We start from the raw sequence: 21,855 nt of genomic DNA, 5'->3' as shown, positions 1-21,855 counted from the left end.
GAAAGTGATAAAAAAACAAAAATAAAATCAAAAGAAAACAAAACAAAAACAAAACTACTGCCCACATATATAACTAACTTGTGCTCTGAACCAACAAGAACCTGATTTAAATTTCCATGCCAATTTATACCCCCCAGACTGTACCAGGCAAGGTTAGTGGCTGTTGAAAATACCACCAGGACAGGGCTATCTAAAGACACATTTGGTAGTGTGTTATCTATACGGAAAAAAAAAGATACTGTACAGTTTACAAACAAATCTTACACAGCCTTACATTTCAATTTTTTTCTTTAAATGGAGTGAGTTGTGTACAGGGGTGTTAAGTGTTTATAGACAAGAAAAACGTGCACTAGAACCAACTTCTTCTTCTTCTTCTTCTTCTTCTTCTTCCTCTTCCTCTTCCTCTTCCTCTTCCTCTTCCTCTTCCTCTTCCTCTTCCTCTTTCTTCTTCTTCTTCTTCTTCTTCTTCTTCTTCCTCTTCCTCTTCCTCCTCCTCCTCTTCCTCTTCCTCCTCTTCCTCTTCCTCCTCCTCCTCTTCCTCCTCTTCCTCTTCTTCTTCCTCTTCCTCTTCCTCTTCCTCTTCCTCTTCCTCTTCCTCCTCTTCCTCCTCTTCCTCCTCTTCCTCCTCTTCCTCTTCTTCTTCCTCTTCCTCTTCCTCTTCCTCTTCCTCTTCCTCTTCCTCTTCCTCTTCTTCTTCTTCTTCTTCTTCTTCTTCTTCTTCTTCTTCTTCTTCTTCTTCTTCTTCTTCTTCTTCTTCTCTTCTTCGGATTCTTCTTCCTTTTCTTCCTCCTCTTCCTCATCCTCCTCATAGTCTTCCTCTTCCTTCTTTTTTCTTACTCTTTTCAGCCTTGACCACCCCCTTTTTTTCGCTGCATGAGGTTTTTCTTTAGCTCTGTAGGCAGCAATATCCTTCTCATACTTCTCCTTCAGCTTGCTGGCCTTCTTATAAGGCTGCTTGTCATCTGCAGCAGTGTTGTTCCACATCTCATTTTCTTTGCAACATTATAATTGGGGTAATCCAGGATGCTCGCCTTTGATTTCTGAGCAGAACTCAGAACAGAACAGGAAGAAGGCTTAAGGAGTCCTCTTGAGTGCATTGGGCTCCTTGAACCTCTTTTTGGTCTCCCTTTTAGGGGGGAGTGTGGGTTTTCATTTCTCTTTCATAACTAGCCTTGTCAGCCTTTGCCATATCTTCAAATTTCCCCTTTACTTTAGCAAACATGGTCTCCCACCTCTCTGAGCACTTCTTAGAGAATTCTGAAAAGTTGACAGAAGCATCCAGGTGCTTCTTGTACTCCTCCTGGCAGGTTTGCACAAAGAATGTGTATGAGGACATTTTGCATCTTGACTTTTTAGATCTCCTTTGTCTATGTTTAGTTGATTTTCCTCTTCGAGGAACAGAGTAGGCCAGTGCCCGTCTGGCTCTCGCTTGCCCTGGTGCTGCTTCTATGGAGTTCAGTGTACTGCAATGACTGTGAGAGAAGGATCCAGAGACAGACTCCTCACTCTCTCTGCTCTGTAACATTACCAACAATGTGGCTTATCCTATAAACGTAATTTCAGGACTAAACAAGTCAACACAAATAAAATTTGTTCTGTAATTCTTATTTATAATTCTTATATTCTTTATTTGTAATTCTTAGATCCAGATCTTTGGATTTAAGGACTATATAAACTAGAAAAAATGCAGATACTAGGACAACAGAAAAGCACCATAGCAGGAGTATGGAAAAGGAGAGATCTAGGACACAAAGTTACTATAATGTGGGGAATGAGGAAAATGGTCAGTGGAGACTTACCTGAGGAAGAGGAGGGAGAACAACACAAAGAAAAAAGTAGGAAGAATAAATAACATCGAGGATGTTTGAGAAGTAATAGATAATCATATTATTTTATATTTCTTAAAAAATTACACCGATACATAGATAGACGACAGATAGATAGATAGATAGATAGATAGATAGATAGATAGATAGATAGATAGATAGGCAGGCAGGCAGGCAGGCAGATGGACAGACAGAGAGTTTAACCCAAGTTATACCACTTGCAGTGACAAAAGACTCCCCACCAAAATCCGGAGACTATCTAACAAAAATTTCACTGCCAGGCATGGAAAGCTTCCATGTCTGGTGTTGGTAAGGTGAGGTCAAGGGGGCTAAAACAATATAGCATATTAATATTGCTCTTGATTCCCTTCTAGAATAGAAGGGTAAGACACTATTGCTGAAAATGCCACAAAGTGATGATACAGAATTGGAAGGAATGCAGTTGGAAATATCCTAGAATCTTCCTCTCTGAGGTCTAGCTCTTACAAAATTGTAAGGAGCTAAGGAAAGTCCAATGGAGAAAAGAAATATAATACCAACAAACCTCAGCAACAACCAAAATGACAAGCTATCCCTATGAACGCAATAGTGTTTCTGATAGACTGGAGGAAACCAACAATCAACTAATTGGATTTAAGTCTTGATAGGAGGAAAATCATGTCTGGTGCTATAAAATTAGCCAACTACCCATGGCTACTGAGGCCATGGTTAAGGAAACTAGTGGAGAACCTACTTCTGCTACCTTCCTAAACCAGTATGATTTCTAAGTACATTCTAAATATTTATTTACATATATGCCACAAATAAGTTAGTTTTCACCCCTCATCAAAGAAGCTTCAAGCTGCAGATAGAGATCATTACAGAAAGTCACAACTAGTCACAATGCAGAGAACAACTGACCCTAGGATGCCCATTCCAAATTAATACAGTAACAACACAACCCCTATGCCTAAAGCTCAGGAGTGTTACTAAGAAGGGAGCAGGAAGATTGTAACAGCTAGAGGACATTTGTTGCAAGGTAGCGTTTTTGAAATGGACAGAAAGTAAGTGGAGGTAGAGAGGAAAGGTTGGATCTTTCAGAAGTTGGGGGAAAGGGTGTGGGTGAATATAATCAAATTTACTATATAAAATTTGCAAAGAATTAATAAAATACATAAGGCCAGTGAACCACAATTACTAGAATTGTAACGTTTTGATAAAGGTAAAATAGTGACAATTTTCTTCTTGGAGGTTGCCCACAGTTCTCCAGTTGTATAGAAAAAAACCCACTCAACAGGGCAGAAATCATGCCTGATAATAAAAAACAGGCCAATTACCCAGGATAGTAAGGTCACAAATTTTAAAGGAAAATTTACCACTTCCACATTCCTAAACCAGTATAATTCCTAATTTTATTATAACTAGATATTTTTGTGGTGCACACTTTCATTTTTTTAATTGGATATTTTATGTATTTACATTTCAAATGTTATCCCCCTTCCCGGTTTCCCCCATCCCATCTGCCCTACCCCTGCTTCTATGAGGATGCTTCCCCTCCTACCCATGCAATCCTACCTCAACACCCTGGCATTCCCCTACACTGGGGAAACAAGACTTCACAGGGCTAAGGGCTTCTTATCCTATTGATGCAGACAATGTCATCCTCTGGTAAATATGTGACTGGAGCCATGAGTCCCCTCATGTGTACTCTTTAGTTGCTGGTTTAGTCTCTGAGAGCTCTGGGTAGTCTGGTTGGTTGAACTTGTTGTTCTTCCTATGTTCTTCAGCTCCTTCAGTCCTTTCTCTAACTCTGCCATTGGGGTCCCTGTGCTCAGTCTGATGGTAAGCTGCAAGCATCATCATCAGTATCAGTAAGGCTCTGGCAAAGCCTCTCAGGAGACATCCACATCAGGCTCCTGTCAGCATGTCAGCAAGCACTTCTTGTCATCAGCAATAGTGACTGAGATTGGTGGCTGCATATGGGATGAACTCCCAGGTGGGACAGTCTCTGGATGGCCTTTCCTTCAGTCTCTGTTCCACTCTTTGTCTGTATTTCCTCCTGTGAGTATTTTGTTCCCCCTTCTAAGAAGGACTGGAGCATCCACATTTTGGTCTTCCTCCTTCTTGAGCTTCATATGGTCTGTGAATTGTATCTTGGGTATTCCGAGCTTTTTGGGCTAATATCCACTTATCAGTGAGTGCAGACCAAGTGTGTTCTTTTGTGCCTGGGTTTATACCCACTGATAAGTATTGCTTTCATCCCTCATCAAAGAAGCTTCGTTTTGCAGCAAATGGAAGCCATTACAGAAAACCACAAGTGGTCAAAATGCAGGGAATAATTCACTGTCAAGTGCTCGTCCCCATTTGATATAACTACAACACAGCCCCTGCACCTACAGCTCAGGGGATGTCTCTGAAAAGGCTGCATAAAGAATGTAGTAGCTAGAGGACCCTGAATTCTGTTGTGAGATTGTGCTATCTAGCTATGACAGGAAGAAGTGGTGTGGAGTGGCATAGGGTATGAGGAATGGAGTGGAATGAATGACCCATTACATGGAGATAGTAGGATAATCATGGGTCTTAAGCACAAATAAAATTCATATGACTTACATAGAATATATATTAAGCTGCTTCCTGTAGGATGATGTCATACAGGTGAAGGCAGATACAAGATAGAACGAGGCCTGTCATTGGACAAGAAGGAAGGATGGGCAGGAGAAAAGTTTTAGAGAGAGGATGAGACTGGAGCAGAGGAGGGAGACACAGCAGAGAGAACATGGAGAAAGATGTTAAGATTACTCTGCATATCTACAGGATGTTATGAATATTCTTAAGGGATGGATGTGTACAGGGCACAATGTGTACATTGCATGTCTAGGCTTTTAGATCTTATCAATTAAGGTGATAAATTATATCAATTTTTATTTTTGTGGGTAGAATTTTATTGCTGATATTAAGGTTCAGAAATATCTTCATGTAAATTTTCCTTTTGCCTTTCCAGTTCTGCCAGAATTCTATGTTTCTGATGATTCTGTATTTACTTGTGTAGAGTTTTCTTTGTCTGATTTTCATTTCTTTAAAGTAATATATATATATATATTACTATATATATATTACTTTATTTCTCTCTCTCTCTCTCTATATATATATATATATATTACTATATTTCATTGAATCTTTTATTCCCCTTCCCGGTTTTCTGTCCATAAGCCCCCATTCCCTCCCCTTCCACTCCCCTATACGGGTATTCCCCCCATACATTCCCCTTACTGCCCCCCCCATATTCCCCTCCAAACATGGCAGGACCAAGGACTTCCCCTTGCACTGGTCCCCCAACAAGGCTATTCTCTACTACATATGCAGTTGGAACCCTGGCTCAGTCCATGTATCGTCTTTCGGTAGTGGTTTATTCACTGGAAGCTCTGGTTGGTTGGCATTGTTGTTTTTATGGGTTTGCAAACTCCTTCTACTCTTTCAATACTTCCTCTAATTTCCCCCATGTGGGGTCCTGTACTCAGTTTGGTGGCTTGCTGCTAGCATTGCCCTCTGTATTGCACATGCTCTGGATGTGTCTGTCTCTCAGGAGAGATATATATTCGGTCCCTTTCTGCATGAATATTTTAGCTTCATGAGTCTTATCTAGTTTTGGTGGCTGTATATATATGGGCCACATGTGTGTCAGGCTCTGAATGGCCATTCCTTGAGTCACTCCTCTAAACTTTGCTTCCATATCCCCTCCTATGGATAGTTATTTCCCCTTTTAAGAAGGAGTGGGAGCATCTGCACTTTGGTCATCCTTCTTCTCGAGCTTCCTGTGGTCTGTGGATTGCATATTGGGTAATTTGAGCTTTTTGGCTAATATCTACTTATCAATGAGTGCAAACCAAGTGTGGTTTTCTGTGATTGAATTACCTCACTCAGGATGATATTTTCTAGTTCATTTCAGTTACCTATGAATTTCATAAAGTCATTATATTTGATAGCTGAGTAGTACTCCATTGTGTAGATGTACATTTTTTAATCCATTCCTCTGTTGAAGGATATTGGAGTTCTTTCCAGCTTCTGGCTATTATAAATAAAGCTGCTATGAACATAGTGGAGCATGTGTCTTTGTTATATGTTGGAGCATCTTTTGGGTATATGCCCAAGGTATAGCTGGGTCCTCAGGTCGTAGAATGTCCAGTTTTCTGAGGAACCTACAGACTGATTTCCAGAGTAGTTGTACCAGTTTGCAATCCCACCAACAATGGAGGAGTGTTCCTCTTTCTCCACATCATCGCCAGCATCTGCTGTCACCTGAGTTTTTGATCTTAGCCATTCTGATTGATGTGAGGTGGAATCTCAGGGTTGTTTTGGTTTACATTTCCCTGATGACTAAGAATGTTGAACATTTCTTTAGGTGATTGTTAGCCATTCAATAATCCTCACCTGAGAATGTTTTGTTTAGCTCTGTACCCCATTTTTAATAGGTTTATTTGGCTCTCTGGAGTCAAATTTCTTGAGTTTTTTGTATATTATGGATATTAGCCCTCTACCAGATGTAGGATTAGTAAAGATCTTTTCAAAATCTGTGGATTGACATTTTATCCTAAAGACAGTGTCTTTTGCTTTGTAGTTTTATGAGGTCCCTTTGTCAATTCTTGATCTTAGAGCATGAGCCATTGGTGTTCTGTTCAGGAAATTTTCCCCAGTGCCCATGTGTTTGAGGCTCTTCCCGACTTTTTCTTCTATTAGTTTGAGTGTATCTGATTTGATGTGGAGGTCCTTGATCCACTTGGACTTAAACTTTGTACATGGTGATAAGAATGGATCGATTTTCACTATTCTACATGCTGACCTCCAGTTGTACCAGCAGCATTTGCTAAAAATGCTATCTTTCTTCCATTGGATGGTTTTAGCTCCTTTGTCCAAAGATCAAGTGACCATAGGTGTGTGGGTTCATTTCTGGATCTTCAATTCTATTCCACTGATCTGCCTGTCTCTGTACCAATACCATGAGTTTTTATCACTATTGCTCTGTAATACTGCTTGAGTTCAGCGATAGTGATTCCCTCGGAAGTCCTTTTATTGTTGAGGATAGTTTTCTCTATCCTGGCTTTTTTGTTATTCCAAATGAATATGCAAATTGTTCTTTCTATCTCTATAAAGAATTGAGTAAGAATTTTGATGGGCATTGCATAGAATCTGTAGATTGCTTTTGGCCAAAGGGCCATCTTTACTATATTAATCCTGCCAATCCATGAGCATGGAAGATCTTTCCACCTTCTGAGATCTTCAAATTATTTATTCAGTGACTTGAAGTTCTTGTCATATAGATCTTTCACTTGCTTGGTTAAAGTCACACCAAGATATTTTATATTATTTGGGACTATTGTGAAGGGTGTCATTTCCCTAATTTTTTTCTCAACCTGTTTATCCTTTGAGTAGAGGAAGGCTACTGATTTGTTTGCATTAGTTTTATACCCCAACACTTCGCTGAAATTATCAGGTTAAGTAGTTCTCTGTTGGAACTTTTGGGATCACTTAAGTACACTATCATATCATCTGCAAATAGTGATATTTTGATTTTTTTCCCTTCCAATTTGTATCACTTTGACCTCCTTTTGCTGTCTGATTACTCTGGCTAGGATTTCGAGTACTATATTGAATAAGTAGGGAGAGAGTGGGCAGCCTTGTCTAGTCCCTGATTTTAATGGTATTGCGTCATGTTTCTCTCAACTTAGTTTGATGTTAGCTAATGGTTTGCTGTATATTGCTTTTACTATGTTTATATATGGGCCTTTAATTCCTGATCATTCAAAGAATTTTATCATGAAGCATTTGAATTTTGCGAATGTTTTCTCAGCATTTAATGAAATGATTCTGTGGTTCTTATCTTTAATTTGTTTATACAGTGGATTACATTGATGGATTTTCATGTATTCAACCACCCCTGCATCCCTGGGATGAAGCCTACTTGATCATGATGGATGATCGTTTTGATATATTCTTGGATTCTGTTTGCAAGAATTGTATTGAGTATTTTTGCATCAATATTGATAAGGGAAATTGGTTTGATGTTCTCTTTGTTGGGTCTTTGTGTGGTTTCGGTAAAAGGGAAATTATGGCTTCATAGAAGGAATTTGGTAGTACTACGTCTGTTTCAATTTCGTGGAATAATTTGGACAGTATTGGTATGAGGTCTTCTGTGAAGGTTTAATAGAATTCTGCACTGAACCCATCTAGACCTTGGCTCTTTTTTGGTTGGGAGAGTTTTAATAACTGCTTCTATTTCTTTAGGAGTTATGGGGTTGTTTACATAGTTTATTTGTTCCTGATTTAACTTTGGTACCTGGTATCTGTCTTGAAAATTGTCCATTTCCTCCAGATTTTCCAGTTTTGTTGAATATAGACTTTTATAGTAGGAAATGATGATTTTTTTTTTAAATTTCTTCAGATTCTGCTGTTATGTCTCCTTTTTCATTTCTGATTTTGTTCATTTGAATACACTCCCTGTGACCTCTGGTTCATCTGGCTAAGGGTTTATCTATCTTGTTGATTTTCTCAAAGAACCAGCTCCTGGTTTTTTTGATTCTGTGTATGGTCCTTTTTGTTTCTACTTGGTTGATTTCGGCCCTGAATTTGATTATTTCCTGCTTTCTACTCCTCTTGGGTTTATTTATTTCTTTTTGTTCTAGAGCTTTTAGGTGTGCTGTCAAGCTGCTGACATATGCTCGCTCCTGTTTCTTTCTGCAGGCACTCAGAGCTATGAGTTTTCCTCTTAGCACAGCTTTCATTGTGTCCCGTAAGTTTGGGAATGTTGTATTTTCATTTTCATTAAATTCTAAGAAGCCTTTAATTTCCTTCTTTATTTCTTCCTTGACCACGTTGTCACTGAGTAGAGCATTGTTCACCTTCCACGTATATGTGGGCTTTCTGTCATTATTGTTTTTATTAAAGACCAGTCTTAGTGTGTGGTGATCCGATAGGATGCCTGGGATTATTTCTATCTTCCTGTATCTGTTGAGGCCAGTTTTGTGACCAATTATATGGTCAATTTTGGAGAAAGTTCCATGAAGTGCTAAGAAGAAGGTATATCCTTTTGATTTAGGATGGAATGTTCTATAAATATCTGTTAAATCAATTTAGCTCCTAACTTCTGTCAGTTCCTCTATGTCTGTTTAATTTATGTTTCCATGATCTGTCCATTGATGAAATTGGGATGTTGAAATCTCCTACTATTATCCTGTGAGGTACAATGTGTACTTTGAGGTTTAGTAAGGTTTCTTTTATGTATGTAGGTGCCCTTGCATTTGGAGCACAGAGATTGAGAGTTCATCTTGGTGGATTTTTCCATTGATGGATATGAAGTGTCCTTCCTTATCTTTTTTAATGTCTTTTGGTGGAAAGTCAATTTTATTTGATATTAGAATAGCAACCCCAGCTTGTTTCTTCAGGCCATTTGCTTGGAAAGTTGTTTTCCAGCCATTTACTCTGAGGTAATTTTTGTCTATCTTTGTCTCTGAGTTTTGTTTTCAGAAGGCAGCAAAATGCTAGGTCCTCTTTATGTCTCCAGTCTGTTATTCTATGTCTTTTTATTGGGGAATTGAGTCTGTTGATGTTGAGAGATATTAAGGAATAGTGATTGTTGCTTCCTATTATCTTTGTTGTTAGAGGTGGAATTATGTTTGTTTGTCTCTCTTTTGGTTTCATTGCAAGGAAATTATATTCTTGCTTTCTGTTCAGTGTAGTTTCTCTCCTTGTGTTGGAGTTTTCCATCTATTATCCTTTGTAGGGCTGGATTTGTAGAAAGACATTGTGTAAATTTGGTTTTGTCATGGAATATCTTGGTTTCTCCGTCTATGTTTATTGAGAGTTTTGTTGGATATAGTAACTTTGGCTGGCATTAGTTTTCTCTTAGGGTCTGTATGACATCTATCCAGGATCTTCTGGCTTTCATAGTCTCTGGTGAGAAGTCTGATGGAATTCTGATAGGTCTGACTTTACATGTCACTTGACCTTTTTCCCTTACTGCTTTTAATATTCTTTCTTTGTTTTGTGCATTTGGTGTTTTAACTATTTTATGATGGGAGGAATTTCTCTTCTGGTCCAATCTATTTGGAGTTCTGTAGGCTTCTTGTATATTTATGGGCATCTCTTTCTTTAGGTTAGGGAAATTTTCTTCTATAATTTTGTTGAAGATATTTACTGGCCCTTAAATTGGGAATCTTCACTTTCTTCTATACCTATTATCCTTTGGTTTCATCTTCTCTTTGATTCCTGGATTTCTTGTATGTTTTGGGCTAGGAGCTTTTTGCGTTTTATATTATCTTTGACAGTTGTGTCGATGTTTTCTATGGTATCTTCTGCCACTGAGATTCTCTCTTCTATTTCTTGTATTCTGTTGGTGATGCTTGTATCTACGGCTCCTTGTCTCTTCCTTGGGTTTTCTTCATCCAGGGTTGTCTCCCTTTGTGCTTTCTTTATTGTTTCTATTTCCATTTTCAATTCTTTCACCTGTTTGTTTGCAGGGTTTTTTTGTGTTTCCTCTCTAAGGGCTTCTACTTGTTTACCTGTGTTTTCCTGCATTTCTTTAAGGGAGTTCTTTATGTCTTTCTTAAAGTCCTCCATCATTATCAAAAAATGTGATTTTAAATCTAAATTTTGGTCTTCTGGTGTGTTTGAATATCCAGTATTTTCTTTGGTAGGAGAACTGGGCTCTAATGATGACAAGTAGTCTTGGTTTCTGTTGCTCAGGTTCCTGCGCTTGTCTCTAGCCATTGGGTTGTCTCTGGTGTTTGCTTGTCTTGCTGTTTCTGTGAGTGACTTGACCCTGCTCTAGGCTTCTGTGTCAGCACTCTTGTAGAAATGTTTTCCTGTTTTCTTTCAGCCTTTCCTGAGAACAGGTGTTCTGATTTCAGGTGTGTCAGCACTCCTGGAGACTGTCTTCCAGCTCTAGGCATGGGCAGGAATCAAAGAGTCCTGTCCCTGATTTCTCGTAGGTCCTTGCACCCATCGGGCATAGTTGGCACTATTCCTATGTCCCTGTGTCCAGAGGCACTCTGCAGCTTCCCCTTGAACCAGGGATATGGGCAGAGGTATGCGGAGGTGGCAGTCTGTTTCAAGATGTCTGCACTCCTGGGTGGTCAACTCTCTTCCCCACAAGATTTGGGTACAGGGAACTGTGGGATGGTATCAGTTCACTTCTGGGCAGAGCCAGAAACAGGAAGTGCCCTGACCCAGAGGACTTCTGCCTCTGTGTATCAGGAATCCACCAGGCAGGTCACTGGGTAGCAGAAAAGTGGGTCTTACCTCTGCTCTCAGCTGTGGTGGCACTTCTGGAGACTGTCTTCCAGCTCTAGGTGCAGGCAGGAATCAAAGGGTCCTGCCCCTGATTGCTAGTGCAGGTCCTTGCACCCAGCAGGCACAGTTGGCACTATGCGATTCTCTCTTGGGTCTGGACTGTGGGCAGAGGGTCATCTCCTCTGACTTCTCAGGAGTATCCACACGTCTGAGGGTCCAGCTCTCTCCCCCATGGGATTTTGGGTACAGGGAGCTGTTTGGCTGGTTCAGTTCAGTCCTGGGCACAGACCAGAAGCGCAGGTACAGGCAGCTGTCTGTCTCTATATCCCTGTGTCCAGAGGCACTGTGTAGTTTCCCCTTGGACCAGGGATGGCAGTCTGCCCTGCGGTCTCAGGATGTCTGCACTCCTGGGTGGTCAGCTCTCTTCCCTCCCCCCACCCGGAATCTGAATCTTTTTTCTTACACTCCAGATTTTCTTAAGCTTTTCAATTATTTTTCTTTTTCCCCAATTGGATATATTTCTTTATTTACATTTCAAATGTTATTCTCTTTCCCAGTTTATCTGATATAAACCCCCTATCCCCTAACCCTCCCCCATAAGGGTGTTTCCCCCCATTCACCCCCCTTACCACCACCCCCATATTCCCCTGCACTAGGGGTTCAACCTTGGCAGGACCAAGGGCTTCTCCTTCCACTATTGCCCAACAAGGCTATTCTCTGCTACATATGCAGTTGGAGCCCTGGATCAGTCCATGTATAGTCTTTGGGTAGTGGTTTAGTCCCTAGAAGCTCTGGTTGGTTGACATTGTTGTTCGTATGGGGTTGAAAGCACTTTCAGCTCTTTCAATCCTTTCTCTAATTCCCCTATCTTATCATTTGGATCAGAGGTTATTATGTTGTGGGTTCTCTCATGTGGTCATTTAAGTTCAAGAGAGTATGCAGTAGCTGAGTTGTGTCCTAGTGTTGGCCACCACAGAATTGGGATGTATATTTCTCACATAGTGGCAACCTGTCTAGGGAACTAGATGTGTAGAGAGATTGTTGCCAGGCTCAGAGAGAAGGCATCGGCAGTGTGGTACGGGATAGAGCAAAGTGGGTGAGAGGCTTTGCTGACTGAGATGAAGATATCTACTGGATATCATGTGGCACTACAGTGTCAGATCAAGTGAGTGTTAAAAGACAGCATTTTTTATAATTTTATAGCAGCAGCTCCCTGAGTCTGTCTTTTAGACTCAAAGTTCGTCTTTGTAGTTGTTACTGCATCCTGTAACAAAACTTGACGATTACTCTGCCTGTTCATATGGCAAAGCTTAAGTTCCTACTTGATGTACTCAGAATCTGAGGGAATTCTCTATAAGCATCAAAAGAATACACATAAATAGAAATATACAAATTTTTACTAGGAAAAGACCCATAATTTTCCATGAAGCAGAAAGTTATTAGAGACAGAGTGTAGTAAAATTTTACAAATTTAGAAGCATATTTTATGCTTGTCTGTTTGAAGAATTCTGATTACCTCAAGTTCAGAGTTTAAATAAAGCCTTACATTAAGCTTTACAGACTTTGACTGTGTTATTTGAGGCTTTGGATATTTTCTTTCTGACTTAATATACTGACTGAGAAAGGGCCATGGGCAGTTTTCTTTCAGCACCTGAAACCATTTCTATTAAAAAAAAATCAACCTTCAATTTATTTCAATGACATATTTAGCTTTTCAATTCCAGTGGCTGTACCTGCTGCCATATTGTGAAGAAAACACTTTAAGGTGATTATTCTCTACACAATAAAGGATAAGTATGGCCTGAGCTAACCACTGAGGCATTTCATTACAGGTTTAATAAATCTACAGTCTTCAAAATGGATACTAATAGCTAGGGAAATGTTCTCAGTGGGTAATGTTGTTTGTTGCCAAAATTGACCTGAGTTCCATTTTTGGGGCCCATATAATGAAATGAGAGATCTGACTCCTAGAAGTTATTCTCTGACCTCCACACAGGTACCATGACATGTGTGCCCTACCCCTCACATTCAATATATAAATAAAAATTTTAATAATATACAATTTTGCACACTCTTAAAAACCACAAATTCCATACTCTTTCAGCAGGGAGAATATGGATCACCAAATAAGCATGCCAAACCAGTGTAAATTCTGACGTTAAGTGCCAATCTGGAACTGATATTGAAGGAAGAAGGATAAATGTTATCGCCTTCAAACCACTGGTAGTTGTTGAACCTACAATTATTCCACCACCCACTTTCTGAAATTTTACCTGGATTTTTAGTTATTTTCTCAATGATACAACATTCCTGACTGGAAGTGGGAAAGAGTCACTGTACCCAGTTCATGTTTTTTTCCTTCTTTTCTTTTTTTCTTTTTTCTTTCTTTCTTTCTTTCTTTTTTAAACAAAGACCTTCAGATCCTTGAATGGTATCTCCCACATTTAGTCTGAGTCTTTCACCTCAGTTAATCTAAGTTAGGTAATCCTCATAAATATGCCCAGAGATTTTTTATCCTCATAGTGACTGTGAATTGCAACAATTTAACAATGAAATTAACAATGCTCATCCAGGAACAGTGGTCCCCATAGTGCTGGAGGATCTGGAAACAAAACACTGGGGAAATGAGTAGTTAGAGGAGGAAAATGTTCCCTGCTCAGTTCTTCCATTGAAATACTTCCAACAGCTAGGTACTATAGTCAAAGACGATGGTAGAGGAGTAAGTGCTCTTATCTGTTGAGCCATATCTCTCCCTCAGTATTTTAATGCTTAGAATTTATAGTTTATTTGTTTAAATTGAGGGCATTTAGAAACTAGACATGTAGAAAGGGATCACTGAGGATGAGAAAGAGCTTAAGGGAAAGGAATAATAAGATAGAAGTGGTGATTTAGTTAGAGTTATACTGCTGTGAACAGACACCATAACCAAAGCAACTCTTATAAGGACAACGTTTTAATTGGGGCTGGCCTATAGGTTCAGAGGTTCAAGCCATTATCATTAATGCCGGGACATGGAAGGTATGGTGCATTAGTTGAAAGTTCTACATCTTCATCTGAAGGCAGACAAGAGAAGACTAGCTTCCAGGCAGCTAGGATGAGGGTCTTAAAGCCCACACCCACAATGACATACCTCTTCCAGTAAGAACTACTCCAACAAGGCCACACTTTTTAATAGTGCTACTCTCTCAGCCAAGTGTGTTGAAACCACCACAGGTGGTATCAGAAAAAAAGAACAATAATGGTAGAAAAAATTAAATTGGGAGGTTAATGGATGGTAGGGCAGAAACACAGAATGATGCAGAGAAAGTTAACACTAAAGGCATTTTATAAAAGCCATAAACCTAATTTAGGGGCTTCCTTACATATTGAGGTACTCTCTATGGAGGTGGACAGGTAATGATTCTCCCATATCCCAAGGTTAGCAAACAAAAAGCAAAATTGGATACCTCACCCCTATTTGTCAGTTGGAGGTATAGTCTGTCCCAGAGACCCATGAAACAGTTTGGACTATATACTGAGATTCCCTCTTTAAAAATGAAATGGATTACTGATAAATTATATAACATAAATTAAGCTTTAAAACAATGTTAAGACCATATTGATGACTTACCACACACTTTAGTCATGGTACATACAGAAATCAACCTGGTACTGACCTGGAAGCTTCCTCACTTTATCGTGCTACAAGGTACTGTGTAGGCTCCTGGGGAAGGGGGATATTAAAAGCCTTACCCAGCTGTGAACTCTGAGAACTGCAGTAATGATTACCATAATGGGTATAATAGTGCCATAAATGTTATGAGGATAAGTAATCACTTTCTTGTTGAATTTAAGGCTCACTCTACAGGACAGAACTCATATACCTAATACTAAAAACCAGAACAAGAAACTGTGGCTAGGATTTTATTTTCCCTAAGACAGAACCCACTATTGATATTTTGCTAAATGATCATATTACCAAACTATCTTCTAATTAGTTCACTTTATACCCATAAATCAATGCATCTTGCAACCATCTTCACAGAAGCTTCATTTTGTTCTGGATGTTGGTTAGCATGGACATTCATAACTAGTCAAAATACAGATAACAAGTGACCATGGAGTGCTCATGTCTAAATGAGCTATCTATATCACTTTCCTCCAACTGTAAGAACATCATGGATTGGACCTAAAGGTCATAAGAGCCACAAGTTTTGGAAGACTGCTGGAAAACAGTATCTTTGGACAAGACAGGACTGCTACACTCCTGAACTCACTGTACTTGTGGCTGTTTGTACAAGACCAAAACAGTCAAAATGCCAGTTCAGATGGGGGAGAGGCTTAAAAACCCCTATCTCTAGTTAACAGTTGTTAGGGCATGAAGAGTCACTTATCTGTAGGAATATGTCCCCTGCACCCCTGGTAAGTTACCTAGGCTCCATTACTTATGGCTTACATAAAGTTACTAATGGCTCACATTTGCCTGTGAAAGGAACTGATGTGGTACCACAGCTCTCTGTACCCAAATCCCCATTGGGGAAAGAGCTGGACTCTCAGAAGTATGGACTATCCTGAGAGCTCAGGGGAGATGGCCACTTCTGCTCACATTCCTGGCCCAGGAGGAACCCACCTGGAGCCCTATGGAAACAGGAACCTAGGAGCAGTCAGGAAGATGATCCTTCTGGTCTCTCTCTGTGCCCAGAGCTGAAAGCCAGTTGCCAGGAGCTCTGTCACACCTGGGAGCAGAGTTAAGACCACTACTTCTGCTCCAAGGGGCCCGCCTGGAACTCACAGGATACATGAATCCAGGGGAAATTCCAGTTTCTGCCTCTGCCCAGAGCTGACCCGGCACACAGCACTCTGTGCCCAGATACAAATGAGAGATAGATAGTCTCCAGGAGTGCTGACACACAGGCTTACAAGAAGGTCAAACCATTGTCAGAGATAGCAAGATCAGCTAACACTATAGACAAGCAGATGGCGAGATGCAAGCACAAGAACCTAAGCAACAGAAACAAAGACTGCTTGGCATAATCAGAGCCTCGTTCTCTCACCAAAACAAATATTGTATAAACCAACACATCAGAAAAGCAAGATTTAGATTTAAAATCATACTTCATGATGATAATAGAGGACTTTAAGAATGACATAAAAAAACTCCCTTAAAAAATACAGGACAATAAAGGTAAACAAGTAGAAGCCCTTAAAAAGGAAACACAAAATTCCCTTTAAAAATTATAGGAAATCAGAACTAAACAGGTAAAGAAATTCCACAAAACAAGGAAGGATCTAAAAATGGAAATAGACACAATAAAGAAATCACAAAGGGAGACAACCCTGGAGATAGAAAACCTAGGAAAGCGATCAGGAGTCACAGCATCACTAACAGAATACAAGAGATAGAAGAAAGAATCTCAGGGGCAGAAGATACCATAGAAAACATTGACACAACCATCAAAGATAATGCAAAATGCACAAAGCTTCTAACCCAAAACATCCAGGAATTCCAGGACACAATAATAAGATCAAATATAAGGATAAAAGGTATAGAAGAGAAGGAAGATTCCCAAATTAGAGGGGAAGTAAATATCTTCAACAAAATTATAGAAGTAAACTTCCCTAACCTAAAGAGATGCCCATAAATATACAAGAAGTGTACAGAACTCCAAATAGATTACACCAGAAAAGAAATCCAACCCATCACATAAAGCATAAGGGAAAAAGGTCAAGTAACATATAAAGGCAGATCTACCAGAATGACACCAGACTTCTCATCAGAGACTCTGAAAGCCAGAAGATCCTGAGCAAATGACTTACAGACCCAAAAAGAATGCTATGACAGCTAAGGTTACTATATACAGCAAAACTCTCAAATAACATTGATGGAAAAAACAAGATATGCCATGGCAAAACAAAATTTGTACAGTATCTTTCCAAAAATCCAGCCATGCAAATGAAAATAGATATAAATGGAAAACTCCAACACAAGGAGGGAAACTACACCCTAGAAAAAGCAAGAAAGTAATCTTCCTGCAACAAACCCAAAAGAAGAGAGACACACAAACATAATTACACATCTAACAACAAAAATAATAGGAAACAACAATCACTATTACTTAATACTTTTTAACACCAATAGAACCAATTCCCTAATAAAAAGACATAGACTAATAGACTGGATACAGAAAGGTGATCCACCATTTTGCTGTATAGAGAAAACACACATCAGAGACAAAGATAGACACTACCTCAGAGTACAAGACTGGAAACCAATTTTCCAAGCAAACAGTCCCAAGAAACAAGCTGGAGTAGCTATTCTAATGTTGAATAAAATCAATTTTCAACCAAAAGTTATCAAAAAAGATAAGGAAGGGCACCATATTCATCAAAGGAAAAATCCACCAAGATGAACTCTCATACCCAAATATCTATGCTCCAAATGCAGGGGCACCAACATTCATAAAAGAAACCTTACTAAAGCTCAAAGTACACATTGCAACTCACACAATAATAGTAGGAGATTTCAACACCCCACTCTCATCGATGAACAGATCATGGAAACAGAAAATGAACAGAGACATAGGGAAACTAACAGAAGTTATGAACCAAATGGATTTAACAGATAGTTATAGAACATTTCATCCTAAAACAATAAATATACCTAGTTCTCAGAAACTCATGGTACCTTCTCCAAAACTGACCATATAATTGATCACAAAACAGATACAAGAAGATTGAAATAATCCCATGCATTCTATAAGATCACCTCAGAATAAGGCTAGTCTTCAATAACAAGAAAAGGGACATAGAGCCCACATACACTGGGAAGTTGAATAATGCTCTACTCAATGATAACTTGGTCAAGGAAGAAATAAAGAAAGAAATTAAAGACTTTTCAGAATTTAATGACAATGAAGGCACAACATACCCAAACTTATGGGACACAATGAAAACTGTGCTAAGAGGAAAACTCATTGCTATGAGTGCCTCAAAAAAAAAAAAGAAAGAAACAAAACAAAAACAAAAAACAACACAAAAAAAAAAAAAAAAAACCAGGAGAGAGCATACATTCGCAGCTTGAAAATCACACCTAAAATCTCTAAAAAGAAAAAGAACCAATACACCCAAGAGGAGTAGAAGGAAGGAAATAATCAAACTCAGGACTGAAATGAACCAAGTAGAAGCAAAAAGAACTATACAAAGTATCAAAAAATAGTAGCTAGTTCGTTGAGAAAATAGAAAAAATAGATAAACCCTTACCCAGACTAACCAGCAAACACAGACTAAGTATCCAAAATAACAAAATCAGAGATGAAAAGGAAGATAGACCATGAGGATCTGAGAAAAATCAAAAGGTTATCAGATCTTACCACAAAAGCCTATACTCAACAAAACTGGAATATCTGGATGAAATGTACAATTTTCTAGAGAGATATTAGATACCCAAGTTAAATCAGGAATAGTTAAACCATCTAAACAGTCCCATAACTCCTAGTGAAATAGAAGTAGTCATTAAAAGTCTCCCTACAAAAAATAAAAATAAAAATGAAAAAACAGCAACAACAAAAAAAGGAACAGATGGGTTAAGGTGCAAATTCTATCAGACCTTCACAGAAGACTTAATATCAATAATGTCCTAACAATTTCACAAAATAGAAACCAAAGGAAGACTACACAATTCTTTCTATGAAGCCACAATTATGCTTATACCTAAACCACAGAAAGACCCAACAAAGAAAAAGAACTTCAGACCAGTTTCCCTTATGAATATCAATGCAAAAAAATACTCAATAAAATTCCTGTAAACTGAATTCAAGAACACATCAAAAGGATCATCCATCATGATCAAGTAGGCATCATCTCAGGGATGCAGGGATGCTTCAATATACAGAAATCCATCAACATAACCCACTATATAAACAAACTCAAAGGAAAAAAATACATGATCATCTCATTAGATGCTGAGAAATCATTTGACAAAATTCAACACCTTTTCATGTTAAAAGACTTTGAAAGATCAAGGATTCAAGGCCTATACCTAAACCTAGAAAAAGCAATATACAGAAAACCTGTAGACAACATCAAACTAAATTGAAAAACTAGAGAAACTTGAAAAAAATTCCACAAAAATCAGGGACTAGACAAGGATGCCCACTCTATTCATACTTACTCAATATTGTAGTCATAATCCTAACTGGAGCAATCAAAACACAAAAGGAGGTCAAAAGGATACAAATTGGGGGTTGGGGATTTAGCTCAGTGGTAGAGCACTTGCCTAGCAAGCGCAAGGCCCTGGGTTCGGTCCCCAGCTCCGAAAAAAAAAAAAAAAGAAAAAGAAAAAAGAAAAAGAAAGGATACAAATTGGAAAGGAAGAAGTCATAATATCAGTATTTGCAAGTGAACTGATAGTACACTTAAATGACCCCAATAGTTCCACCAGAGAATTACTAAGCCTGAAAAACAACTTCAGCATAGTGGCTGAATATAAAATTAGCTCAAACAAATCAGTAACCTTCCTCTACTCAAAGGATAAACAGGCTGAGAGAGAAATTAGGGAAATGATACCCTTTACAATAGTGTTAGTAAATAATATAAAATGCCTTGGAGTGACTCTAACCAAGCAAGTGAAATATCAGTATGACAAGAACTTCACATCTCTGGGGAAAGAAATTGAAGATCTCAGAAGATGAAAAGATCTACCATGCTCATGGATTGGCAGGATTAATATAATAAAAACGTCCATCTTGCCAAAAGCAACCTACAGATTCAATGCAATCCCCATCAACATTCCAACTCAATGATTCATAGAGTTAAAAGGAATTTGCAAATTCATTAGGAATAACCAAAAACCCAGGATAGCGAAAACTCCCCTCAACAGTAAAAGAACTTCTGGGAGAATCACCATCCCTGACCTCAATCTGTATTACAGAGCAATAGTGCTAAAAACTGTATGGAATTTGTACAGAGACATGCAGGTAGGTCAATGGAAAAGAACTGAAAACCCATAAATGAACCCACACACCTATGGTCACTTGACCTTTGACAAAAGAGCTAAAACTATCCAGTGAAAAAAAGATAGCATTTTCAACAAATGATGTTGGTTCAATTGGAGGTCAACATGAAGAAGAATGCAAATTAACCCATTCTTATCACCCTGTACAAAGCTCAAGTCCAAGTGAGCATGGACCTCCACATAAAACCAGACACACTCAAACAAATAGAAGAATAATTGGGAAAAAGCCTCGAACACAGGCATTGTGGAAAATTTTCTGAACAAAACACCAATGACTTATCCTCTAAGATCAAGAATCCACAAATGGAACCTCATAAAATTGCAAAGCCTATTTAAGGCAAAGGACACTGTCAATTGGACAAAAAGGCAACCAACAGATTTTGAAAAGATCTTTACTGATCCTACATCTGATAGAGGGCTAATATCCAAAATATACAAAGAGCTCAAGAAGGTAGACTCCAGAGAGTCAAACAACCCTATTAAAACGGAGTACGGAGCTAAACAAAGAATTCTCACCTGAGAAATATCTAGTAGCTGAGAAGCACCTATTGAAATGTTCAACATCCTCAGTCATCAGAGAAATGCAAATCAAAACAACCCTGAGATCCCACCTCACACCAGTCAGAATGGCTAAGAATAAAAATTCAGGTGACAACAGATGCTGGCAAAGAGGTGAAAAACAAAAACACTCTTCCATTGTTGGTGGGATTTCAGGATGAAAGTAGCTGCTTACAACAAATTATGTATTCTAAAATTATATTTATAGACAATGACTAAAACAGACCTTGCGGAAGGAAAAAGAAAAGTAAGCAGTGCTATACTTTATAGTGGAATTTGAAGAAAAATGGGTAGTAAATGTTTACAATTATGAGCTTTCTTTGGGTTTTGATGACAATGCCATAAAACATATGGTATATCTGAAAAATTCATGATTTTGGAAATTTAATCACCATTTCAACAGTGTTGTATAGTGACCATAACACTGCATGTTTAGCTTATGATAATATTCTGAGTTAATATTATTATAAAAATAAAGTTTTAATTCAGTCTTTCTTGGCTTTGGAATCACAAGTAGAAAACACTTATCAGATGCCAGAAACTTGATCTTGGACCCGTCAGCCTCTGTAATTATAAGGAGCAGATTTCTAGTTTTCATCCATTACAATTCCAATTTTATGGAATTCTGTCATAGTAGCACAGAAGAGATGAAACCAATAGTTGTTTAGAATGCATGAGTCTATGAATATACTATAAATCTGTGAATCATACAGAAACTTTGGTGTGTCTAAACAAAGAATTGATTTAAAATGTTGTCTAAGAATTAGAAAAGAGAAGCATTAATTAACTCTGTATGTCCATAGTGCTATTCAATTTTTATTTAAAAATTACCTGGATATGAATATTTATTTTTTGGAAAATAAGTTACATTCTATATGCATGTGCCCATATTTTATAATAATATATTACTTTCATATCATAACTATAGTGAGAAAAATGAATACATATCAAATAAATGCAAGGAAAAGCAGATGCCAGCATTCAATAACATCAACTGTGCAGTGCAATACCAAAAAAGTCATCAGTACTGAAAGATAAACAATACATCTGTCCAACTGAATATTTAGACTGAAAGAAACTATCTGAATTATAATTTTGGAAGTCCCAGATCTACTGGGAAATACAGGGAGAACTTCCTGGTAATTTGTAGTTAAATTGATTTTAGCTATGAACCCAGGGGCTTAAAAAATGAGGCCCTTGATTTCTAAATATCGATAA

General features: G+C 38.4%; 1 pseudogene; it reads right to left on the bottom strand.

Moving 5' to 3' along the window:
* Positions 1-327: 327 nt before the first annotated feature.
* Positions 328-21,855, bottom strand: part of LOC147998356 (uncharacterized) — a 154,564-nt pseudogene continuing 133,036 nt past the window's right edge.

This window comes from Rattus norvegicus, chromosome X, assembly GCF_021556685.1.
Source record: "Rattus norvegicus strain SHRSP/BbbUtx chromosome X, alternate assembly SHRSP_T2T, whole genome shotgun sequence".
In the NCBI taxonomy this organism is placed as follows: domain Eukaryota; kingdom Metazoa; phylum Chordata; class Mammalia; order Rodentia; family Muridae; genus Rattus; species Rattus norvegicus.
This window is presented reverse-complemented; position numbering and strand designations above follow the sequence as displayed.